Raw genomic sequence first — 12468 nt, forward strand, 5'->3', positions numbered from 1 at the left:
TTAACTGTCCAGCATTCCATCCTGGTGATGTTTTTTGAAGATATCTCCCACCTGACAGTTGGGTGAATTATAATTGGACTATGGACTCGGGTGCCAAGGGGAGGGGATTGAATTATACATGATATTCTTTGCTTTTGCGCCTAATTAACCAGATTCATCTTAGCTTTGCTACTGTTCATTTGTAATTAGTAAAAGTACACTTAATTTCAAACAAATGGAGTTGAGTGGTTTCTTTCCTGATTATTAAATGAAGTCACACCTGACAGCAAGGTTCGGAAAACCTTTCTCCTTAGGAACAGGTTTCGATTAGATCCATGATTCCATCATATTCAGGATGAACTCTGCTGGCCCTTAGGAAAGCCACTAACCTCTGGCTATTTCAGAAAACCTGTGGGGGCTGATAAAATAATGAAAAGTGTGTTGTTATTGAGCATGTCTTTCCTCACAATGTTGCTGAATATGATGCTGCCACAACTGTCTGTTTCATGGCTGTTGTTTTCTTTTTAAATTGTATTGGAGTAGCTGACACTTAGAACCAACTGGTATTGAAACATAATTATTTTAAATGAATAAACATACGATTGTTAATTGAATATCACATTTTAATCAGGCAAAATAAATTGTTTACTGAGTCAGATGAATGAATGAATGCATGCATGCATGTGTCAGTCAGCCAATCATCAACCAGAACAAAAATGGACACTGGAAACAGATATTGAAGCTACAATCTTACCAAAAGTTTCCTGGACTATATTGGCTTCCTAAAATTTGATCTGTGTGACTATTTAAATCCTCCTAGATAATAGCAATAGCACTTAGACTTATATACTGCTTTACAGTGCTTCACAGCCCTCTCTAAGTGGTTTTACAGAGACAGCATATTTGTCCCCCAACAGTCTGGGTCCTTATTTTACCCACCTCGGAAGGATGGAAGGCTGAGTCAACCTTGAACCTGGTGAGATTTGAACTACCAAATTGCAGGCAGTTAGCAGAAGTAGCCTGCAATACTGCACTCTAACCACTGCGTCACCGTGGCAGAGGACCAATAGGACCAATCACATACATCTGCCTCCTTTCTTCCCTGTTCTCCATGTATTTAGCTGGTAAGTCTACAAAATCAAGATAACCACAGTCACTTGACTCAGAATAAAACTGTTCATATGATCTGGGACTTTAAGTCCAGACTTGCATAGAAATTGTACCAATGTACAATTACATCCTCCCACCATTGCATATCTTCTCTCTAAACACTCTAAGACTAGAAACAGAAAGAGGGGAACCTAGTTCAGCCATCCCAGTTCATATTAATTTAAAATGTTAATGTATACAGCTAACTGCCGGAAGTTGCATTTAGGCTAGATAAATAGCTCTTTGTAGCTAAAGGAAAATAGTGGTTTATTCCATTCATTGTTCAGAATTTATATGGTTTTTAAATTTGTTAGCTGAATGCCATAAGTATCAAAAGTCTTTAGTGCTTTATTCGGAGCAGTTCCCTATTATTTAATTCAGGTTTTACTATAATAATATAAATTTTTGGAAGGAAAATGCAACTCAGTAAGCCTGCACTGGCAGCCAGGATGGAGAAGATCTCTACAGCCACCATATATTTTCCCTTAGTACTTAAATAAGCTGGGAGAAATGATGACCAAACAGCACAGAATATTAGCATGCTGAAGGTGATAAACTTAGCTTCATTAAAAGTATCAGGCAGTGTCCTGGCTAGAAAAGCTACTGTGAAGCTCACGACAGCCAAGAAACCCATAAAGCCGAGGACACAGTAAAACATGACATTTGAGCCTTCGTTACATTCTAATAAAATTTCTTCAGGCAAAGAATGCATGTCAAGATTTGGAAACGGAGGAGCGATAGCCCACCATGTTATACAAATAATTATTTGAAGAAAAGAGCAGGAAAAAATGATGGAGTTGGCCAAGGGTTTCCCCACCCACTTCCTCATTTTGGAACTTGGCTTGGTGGCTTTAAAAGCAAGAACCACAATTACCATTTTAGCCAAGACGCATGACACAGCTATTGTAAAGATGATGCCAAAAGCACTTTGTCGAATAAGACACAACACCTTCTCAGGCTGGCCAATGAACAGTAAAGCACAAAGGAAGGAGAGCAGTAGAGAAACAAGGAGAGTATAAGTGAGATTCCTGTTGTTGGCTTTGACAATGGGAGTATCTTGGTACTTTATGAAAATTCCAAGCACCAATGTTGTGATTAAAAAAAAACAAAAGTGCAAGACTGGTCAAACTAATCCCTAAAGATTCTATGTGTGACAAATAGATAATCTCCTTCATAAGACATCCATCCTGTCCATGATTTGGAAATTGTCCTTCTGGGCACTGAATGCAGTCATCCATATCTGAAAGAGAATTCATGTCTAGCATTAATATGTAATATTGCCAAAGTCCTAAAAAAGTCAATTAAGATGCATCTAAAACAGACATCTTTAATATTTTCCATCACTGAATTATGTTGTTGGCTGGGAAGTATTTCTTTACAAATTGTTCATTAACCCCACTGTATAAGTCACTACCATATATCTGAAATGCCAGAGGATGGAGAAATTATGATTTTTAAAAGGACATTCTTGGTATTTGGTGCTGTCTGTTTTATATGTAATGTATTTTACTCCTATGTGTAACCTGGTTTCTTATAGTTTTTAACAATATAAACAAAACAATGTGTATCAGAGATTATACATGACTATATTTTCCTCTGCAGGTGCTACCATCATGATTTAATTGAACAACCGTTAAAATACAAAGTCAGCTTTGCACCTTACATACTGTGTGTGTATGTGTGAGAGGGGAGGGGAGAGAGAAGGAGGGAGAGGGAGAATGAGAATATTTGTGGTCAATAACCAGAAAACAAAACTTGGTTTTCAAGACAGTGTTGACTTTTGTTGGAGTAGTAAAGATTGGTTTACCATTGCTTTCTTCCCAAGACCAGAGAGTCAACGTCACCTAGCAGATTTCATATCATAAGGTGGGACTAGAACTCATGCCTCCTAGATTCTAGCCTAGTACAATATCAAATTGGTTCTAATATTTTTGGTTCTCATATATATTCACATACGTATGTACGTATATACATATTTATATGAATAAATTGTTTCTCATATATATTCTCATGTGCCTACTTCTTAAAAAAGCTTTCTACTGCCATAGCAGAACCTCTAAGCACAATCTTTGAAAAATCTTTCAGGACAAGCTCCTATGGTCACTAGCCACAGTCATCCCTATCTTCAAAAAGGGAGACCCCAGCCTAGCTGATAATTACAGACCAATCTCTTTATGTTGCATCACCTACAGAGTCATGGAATCAATCATAAACCAATCTGTTATCCTCCACTTAGAAATGAACAATCTATTCTCTAACAAACTATTTGGACTCAGGAAAATTTATCCTGTAATCTACAACTCTTGCACTGAACAAACCTGTGGACTACACAACTCGATCAAGGAAAAGAAACAGACGCAATTTACATAGACTTCTGTAAAGCTTTTGATTCAGTAATACTCGATAAACTACTTCTAAAACTAAAATCTTATGGCATCTCTGCATCCCTGCAAAATTGGATAGTTGCATTCCTGTCAAACATGCAGCAATTAGTCAAAATAGGGAGCACCCTATCAAATCTTGCACCTGTTAATAATTGTTTTCCCCAAGGCAGTGTTTTAGGACCAACAGTCTTTATTCTTTTATATAAATGACCTTTGTGATCATATTACAAGCAATTGTGTTCACTGCACTGACAGTTAAATTATTTAATACCACCTACAATGCTGCTATCCTTCAAAAAGACCTTGATTATGTGTCAGAATGGTCAAACAATTGGCAACTTCAGATCTCAACCAACAAATGCTCTGTCTTACACATTGTCAATAAAAAAGTCAGAACACAAAATGCAAGCTGGGTGGACATGACCCTGTAGACGACCCTCACTCTGTCAAGGACCTTGGAATATGTATATCTAATCATCTAAGTGCCAGAGCCCACTGTAATAACATTGCCAAAAAGGCATTAAGAGTTGTTAACCGAATCTTGCGTAGTTTCTTCTCTTGTAATATTGTACTACTAACCAGAGCATACAAAACATTTGCTAGACCAATTCTCAAATACAGCTCATCTGTTTGGAACACTTGCTGCATATTGGATATTAATACAATTGAGTGAGTCCAGAGATATTTCACAAGAAAAATCCTCTGCTCCTCCACTTGCAACAGAATACCTTATGCCACCAGACTTGGAATTTTGGGCTTAGACAAGTTAGAACTATGCCGCCTTCGATCTGACCTAAGTGTAACATATAAAATTATCCACTAAGATGTCCTACCTGTCAATGACAACTTCAGTTTCCCCCACAACAATACAACAGCACGTAATAGATACAAATTTAAGGTAAACCACTTCAAACTCAATTGCAGAAAATACGACTTAAGTAACAGAGTGGTCAATGCCTTGAATGCACCATTTTCCCCAAACCCCAAAAACATTAACCTTAGACTGTCTACTGTCAACCTCGCCCCATTCCTAAGAGGTCTCTAAGGGGTGTGCATAAGCACACCAATGTGCCTACCATCTCTGTCCTCATGTTTCTTTTTATTTGTATCCATTCATGTATCCAAAATCATGTTTATACATATATATTATCTAATACATGCTTTAAAAATTGCATTTGTATCTGTACCTATCTCAGTCTTACACAACAAATATTTCTGACTCATCAATACATTAGGTGTCTCACCCTCCTGATTTGAAATCTTCCCTTTTGGACAAGGAAAGCAATCATAGCAGCAAAATGGCAGCCCTTCCTTTTTTCTCTTACTAAATCCTTTAAAGCAGTTGTCATTGCATATTGAAACAGGCCACGTCTAAAGATAAAAAAAACATATAGAAAGGGATCATTTAAACAAGAATAGATGTATCAAAATTCATGCTGCAGGGAAAAATGACTCGTTAAATAGAAGGTGTTACAAGATGCAAAAGAAAGACAAGGGATGGACTTACCTGAATTGAAATGTGTATGTGGCAGCTTGCAGTTTGGTCTGGATCAGTATTGGGTTTCAGGCGGTATGCCCTGGTACGGGCGTACCGGTGGCTGCTAGAAGTAGCAACCACTGTACCGTACCACCTGCCTGTCCTCGTTCCTTACCTGTATTTAAGCCAACCGTGCTATTTGCTTGTGCACCAACAGCATACTGTGCCTGTGCGACACTCCACTGAGCAGCTGGAGCATCACAGGGTGGTGGGTATGCATGCACATGCAGCACACATGATCATGATGAATGCCAAGCCCAATTGCAGCATACTGATTGCGACGGGATCCGGAACCCACCACTGGTCCGGTGAAAGGAAGAATGTTACTGAGAAATTTGTAGTTAGAAAGGCATAATTTAAGATTTCAGTGGCACAGGTAATCTATGGTATGATAAAGCTAAGGTTAATGTAAATATTAAAAATAGGTTTGTTAGATTTACTGAGGATACTAGAAGGAATATAAATCTAGGCTGTTCTTTAAAATAATGTGTAGCTCTCAGGATAGGAAGCATTGGATAGAAGCAGTGGTGGATTACAGGTGGTACGACCTAGTACAGGTATACGAGAACCTGCCCAGAGCACCTGGTACCATTCCGCTACAGTGCTCAGGAGGGCCCACCTACCAACCCGAGTTCCTTATCTGTCCTTTAAGCCTTTGGCCCTTCCGCGCACGTGCATGGCACATAGAGCACCAGCGCAATGCTCCACCGAGATCCTGGAGCATTGCCCAGGCTTGCGGAGGCTGCACACACTGCACACGTGTACTGTGCATGTCCATGTGGGCGACACTGGGCTTGTTCCAACCATGCTGGTTTGAACGGGATCCGGAACCCACCCCTGGATAGAAGAGAAGTGCATAGTAAATGATTGACTTACTTTGATATATTAGAATTTTGTCAAAGGAAATGAAGAGTAACAGCAGAAGAAAAAGTGATGGTGGAAGGATATTCATATCAATGAGTTTGATATGTATACTTAGTAGAAAGATTTAAAGTAGATAAGAGAATGTAGTGGCTCAATGGCTAAGATGCTGATCTTGTCAATCAGAAAGGTTGGCAGTTTGGCAGTTTGGCAGTTTGAATGCCTAGCGCCGCATAATGGAGTGAGCTTCCATTACTTGTCCCAGCTTCTGCCAACCTAGCAGTTCAAAAGCACATAGAGAAATGCAAGTAGAGAAATAGGGACCACCTTGGTGGAAAGGTAACAGCGTTCCATGCGCCTTTGGCGTTTAGTCATGGCAGCCACATGACCATGGATACATTTTTGGACAGCGCTGGCTCTTCGGCTTTGAAACAGAGATGAGCACTGCCTCCTAGAGTCAGGAATGACTAGCGGCATATCTGAGAGGGGAACCTTTATATTATCTAATGTAAGACTTAATTTGAAATGGAATTTGTATCACAACATCATCCACAACATAATCTCCTTAATCTTAGGACTGACTCTAAGCAAATCATTTTTTTTTCTTTTTTCTTTTTTAAAGATCTGGAAACCCAAAACAAATGCATTAGCCCATACCTGATTGAACCTGCTAGGCCATACAATATTGTTCTCATCAATGATGAATGAAGCGTTTGATGACATATACGGGTCTATTTTTCCAACTTTGACTCTAAGAAAAGATTGGTTTGGAAATGTCCTCCAATTGATAACATCAAAGGCAGCCATTCTTTCACCATTTTGGTCAAAAGAAATCTTTTCTCCAGCACTGTTATTAAATGAAACTTTTCTTAGAAAGTGATGTAACTAAGATATAAATGGAGAAAATTCATAAGGATAACTATTTAATAAGTGAGAGGCATGTGCTACTTTTAAGAAGAAGGAAGGGAGGGAGGGAGGGAGGGAGACACATGTGCAGGAGTTACAAGGTACAAACAGGAATGATCAATTATTCTATTAACAATGTATATGGGAATTTAATAGTATAACAGCTTTACTCAATCTTTCATTACTGTCTTTGCTATTCCTTTCGTTAATGCTGTGCAGAGCATTAAAGAGTCCCTAATCAAGGAGAGGAGCAACTTAGAATTAAAGAGACAAAGAATCCCGACAATTAGAGCAATTAATCAATGGAACAACTTGCCTCCAGAAGTTGTGAATGCTCCAGCACTGGACATTTTAAAGAAGATGTTGGATATCCATTTGTCTGGTGTAGGTTTTTCTGCCTAAGCAGGGGGTTGGACTAGAAGAACTTCAATGTCCCTTCCAACTCTGTTATTCTATTCTGTTCTGTTCTGTTCTGTTCTGTTCTGTTCTGACAGATTTTCCAGTTCATGAGCTTTCAGGATGAGGTTTTTAGGAATTAAGATAGGGATGAATTGGCCTTGTCATAGTATAGTGTACAACAGTTGCTATGGCATTGCTGAACCAAACATTTCCATGACTGTAAAGTTATCTAAGCGGGCACAGATACCAAATCCATGCAATTAGATACAACTTGTAACTTCTCTGAATCCCCCAAAAAATCTTAAGTGTCCTCATTCCCACGCTAGGAAGATCTGGGAGACAAGCCTTGCTGAGGTCCTATTTCAAAAGGAGTTTCATTTACTGGGATTATGTAGCAAAACCTTCTCAGTTGTATCACCTGTCCCATGGAACAACTTGCCTTCATATATAAAAGACTTCTTCTCCCTAAACTCTTTAAAGAGTTTCCATAAAGAAATAAAAGCAGCTGTTAACAATGGGAACTAAAAGTGAACATGGGTATTGTAATAGATCCCTGAATTTTGTAACAAGAAGATGCTGGTTAGAGACTAAACAATGAGGAAGAAAAAAAAACGTGCGGCTGTGAATGACTGTGGGGGGGGGGGTTGTATGTTTAAAGCTGTATTTGTATGTCTTATTAAGAAATGTATAACCAATAAAGATTTTTTTAAAAAAAAATTGTTTAGGATGTACTCTGCTGGTTAGAATCTATTCCCTGTGGTGACAATGTATATTTCTTTTTACTATTTTCTTATTTTTAATCTGGTTATATGCTGTGAACAGCTCATATTATTTTTATTAATAATAATAGGAAATGGCTAATATTTATTTATGCAGGCAAAACTAGAAGATTCGGTCTTTGTTTAAGATTGCAAATCAGCTCTAACTTCCATTCAATAACATAAACATAACATCCAAGTTTAGGTCATTTGTCTTGATCCTAACAGTTCATGAAGGAAACCAAGCCACCATGATAACCCTTAGAGCTGTAATTGTTTAATGTTTGTTAAATGATTAAAGTAGACATCATAATAAACATTCTAATAATCAGTTAATGTAAGAAGAATATGAAAGCTGGAACGAATGGTTCTTTGTACTCAGTCATATCTACGTATCTTGTTACATGTACATATTTTCTCTTTGGCTTTACCTGCCATGAATGTTGATTGAGAAGCTTCTGCTGTTTTGACAACGTGTGTCGTTTGGAATTCATCAAATGTCTTAAGTGCAGGGCGTGTGCCACAGTATGGACGGCATTGTAGATACTATAGCTGTGAGCAGTCATCCTCGTCTCAAAAACAGACTCAGAGAGAGTGTCTAGTTTCTCCTCTCCAGTGCAGGTCCTCTCAGGTCTGTCACTTGAATCTGGGTTAGAGAAGGAGCATCCAAATACACTTTCCCAAAACAGCTGGAGAAAGCCGTCTTCTTTTTCTGAGCTAGGTTTTCTGGTCTGAAGAAATGTTTGGAAACCTGATATCTCCTCAGAATGAATTGCCAAAGCAAGAGCGCCATGAAGGAAGTTTATGTCTGTATTCCTCTGAAAAGGGAGGGATGTGAAGTCCATCTGGGCTGTCATGATCCAAACTTTACTCTCAGCCTTAGTTGATCTGTCGTATTCCGAAAATGCAATGAGCACTCTGAGAACTAGCATTGTCTGTAGTTCTCCATGCATGAATAAGACATTGTAACTGCTTCGCTCAGTTATCTTATAGGTTTCAACCCCCTTTTCCACAAGGCTAAAGGTGTTACTCGAAAAGCTATGCTTGGGTAGGTTTTGAATGAAATCAAAGCAAATGCCACTCTGGGAAAAAAAGAGAAGGACTTTCTGCACAAACCTTTCCCCGTTCTCATCTTCGACATAAAGCACCCCTAACCACGTCCACCTGAAATATAGAAGTAACTGAAGAATTCCATTGTATTGATGGATCCAGTTGGGAAACATCTGTTGAGCAAAAACTTCTTCCTCTTTGTTATCCATCACTGGAGAAGAACCATATATGAGCTAAAGGATATTTAAAAAGGAGATCAGGTTTGCAAAATGCATTAATATGTATGTGTGTGCATGTGTGTTTGTGCATGTGTGTATACAGACACACAAACACAAATTAACACAAATCCAAGAGGCATAGAGAAATAAAACAGAAAATAGAAAAATGAAATATACTAACATGTAAATAAAGAGCAAATTTACCACATATGTACTATAAACTATTATAATATTATCACTTATTGAAACTGAGTAAACCTATAAAATCCATCCAAATTTGATTTTTTAAAAATGTGATGCCTGTCTCTGATGTCTTGGTATTTTAATTTTAATTGTGATTTCTTTTAAAGTGGCCATTAAAGAGGCCATGTTAATCCACATTTTAACTGTTATATTTTCTTTTCCAGTGTTGGGCAACTATGATTTTAGCTGCTGAAATTAAATAGGTAATATATTCATTTTTTTAAGCTTAAAATTTGCTCCCCTAAATCAATGCAGTAAGCCTAATTTTGGGAGCACTCCATTTTTATTTAGTGATGGTACATATTTCACCAGGGACATGGTGTCTTAGTTGCTAAGATGTTGAGCTTGTCGATCAGATAGTTTGGCAGTTCAGCGGTTCAAATCCCTAGCACTGCATAACAAAGTGAGCTCCTGTTACTTGTCCCAGTTTCTGCCAACCTAACAGTTCGAAAGCATGTAAAAATGCAAATAAACAAATATGAACCAACTTTGGTGGGAAGATAACAGTGTTCCCTGCACCTTTGGCATTTAGTCATGCCGTTGACCACTGAGATGTCTTCATACAGAGCTGGCTCTTCAGCTTTGAAGTGGAGATGAACACCGCCCCCTAGGTTTGGGAACGATCAGCACATATGTGCAAGGTGAACCTTTACCTTTACATAGTTCACCAAAATCTTACACAGAGAAGGGGATGACTTTATTGCAAGAGCACCATAAAAAACCCCACACACCTTGTATGTGATTGTCAGAAATTTACACTCTGAGAGAGGAGAAATTATTAATTATAAGGAAAACTATTTAGGAAAAGTCAAGTGCAGTTCCATCTCTCTCTCTCTCCCTCTCTCTCTCCCCCTCCCTCCCTCATTTCCTCCACCCCCCTCTCTCACACACACCCCTATCTCTCATCTATTTATATCTATCTATCTATCTATCTATCTATCTATCTATCTATCTATCTATCTATCTATCTATCTATCTATCTATCTATCTATCCATCCATCCATCCATCCATCCATCCATCCATCCATCCATCCATCCATCCATCCATCCATCTATCTATCTATCTATCTATCTATCTATCTATCTATCTATCTATCTATTTATCCATCATCTATTTATTATCATCTATTTATCTATCATTTATTTAAAATCACCTGTATCACCTGAAATACTTGCAAAACACTACTTTACTAGATCAAGGTAGAACTGTACTCTGCTTTCAAGACCTGTGGTTCCAACCTTTTTTTGCCCCACAATGGAACTTCCAAAATGTAATCAGTAGTATGTATAAATAGCAATGCATAATCAACAAGAAAAAAAAGGAGAAACAGAATCCTGAACACAGAAGAGTGAATAGAATAGAATAGAACAACAGTGTTGGAAAGCAATAGCAATAGCAATAGCAGTTTGACTTATATACCGCTTCATAGGGCTTTCAGCCCTCTCTAAGCGATTTACAGAGTCAGCATATTGCCCCCACAGTCTGGGTCCTCATTTTACCCACCTCGGAAGGATGGAAGACTGAGTCAACCTTTGAGCTGGTGAGATTTGAACCGCCGAACTGAAGTTAGCAGTTAGCTGAAGTGGCCTGCAGTACTGCACTCTAACAACTGCACCACCTTGGCTCTTGAAAGGATCTTGGAGGTCTTCTAGTCCAACCCCTTGCATTGGCAGGAAACCCTACACCACTTCAGACAAATGGATATCCAACATCTTCTTAAAAACGTCCAGTGTTGGAAGATTCACAACTTCTCAAGGCAAGTTGTTCCACTGATTAATTGTTCTAACTGCCAGGAAATTTGTCCTTAGTTCTAAGTTGCTTCTCCCCTTGATTAGTTTCCACCCACTGCTTCTTGCCCTACCCTCAAGTGCTTTGGAGAATAATTTGACTATTCCTTATTGTCCCAGTATAATTGGACACACAAGGAATTTGTCTTTGGTGCATATGATCTCAGTGCACATAAGGAGAATAAAATACATTAATGAAGCATAAAAAGATACAACACTTATTGATAGTCAAGATTACTAATAAGCTGTCAAATTGTACCAGGAAACAAATAAAAATAATATAAATTGAAAGATACAAGCAACATGGTTACAGTCATAAGTGGTTATAGCCATAAAATTTAGTAGTGAAATACTATTAAGGAGGAAACAAAGATGGACACCAAGAAAGCCCAGGAGAACCTAGAAAGCACTTACCTGTGGAACCTTGTAGAGACCAAGGATGGTGGCCATATGGAGGCAGACATTTGAATCAGGTCCTCCAATTACTGCAGCTGCATTGCTTCTAGTATCACACTTGTAGTTTGGAATGAACCTCTTCCAGGTAGATAGAAGTTCCATTGAGGCAAGGTAAGTTGAGCTTGCACTCAAGTGACTGTTGTAAATCTGGAACCCCAGAGTGATATTTGGCAAGATGTGAGGGTTTTCATTGATTTCTTTTACCGCAAATACCAGCGCCAAAATATGTTGGTAATTCTGAGCCAAAATCCTACAAAAGGAGATGTATTATTGGGGAGAAACTCTGTGATGAAAACTAAAGTGATGGGGTGTTTTGTTTTGTTTTGTTTCGAACAGTACCTATTTTGATAGCCAATGCATCATTTTAAATAAAAAGAAATATATAGTTAGGTTCAAATGGAAAGGGCACAAATCAAGGACAGATTAAAAAACCCTTCAAGATGGAAAGAAATGAGGAGACTTGGCATTCCCTGTTTTGAAGATGTATTTTTCAACTTACTCTTTGGTTTGGATGGAAGAATTCATGCTGCTGGGAAATAAAATAATTTTAGAACTAGGTAAAGGTAAATGTTACCTTCCCACCAAAGGTGGTCCCTATTTTTCTAGTTGCATTTCTTTGTGATTTCAAACTGCTAGGTTGGCAGAAGCTGGGACGAATAATGGGAGCTCACTCTGTTAGATAGTGCTAGGGATTCAAACTGCTGAACCTTTGTGATCGACAAGGTCAGTGCCTTAGCCAT

At 38.4% G+C, this 12468-nt stretch overlaps 1 pseudogene; it reads right to left on the reverse strand.

Moving 5' to 3' along the window:
* Positions 1 to 1468: 1468 nt before the first annotated feature.
* On the reverse strand, positions 1469 to 12253 carry LOC116521762 (annotated as a pseudogene).
* Positions 12254 to 12468: the final 215 nt, after the last annotated feature.

Source organism: Thamnophis elegans, chromosome Z, assembly GCF_009769535.1.
Source record: "Thamnophis elegans isolate rThaEle1 chromosome Z, rThaEle1.pri, whole genome shotgun sequence".
Lineage (NCBI taxonomy): Eukaryota > Metazoa > Chordata > Lepidosauria > Squamata > Colubridae > Thamnophis > Thamnophis elegans.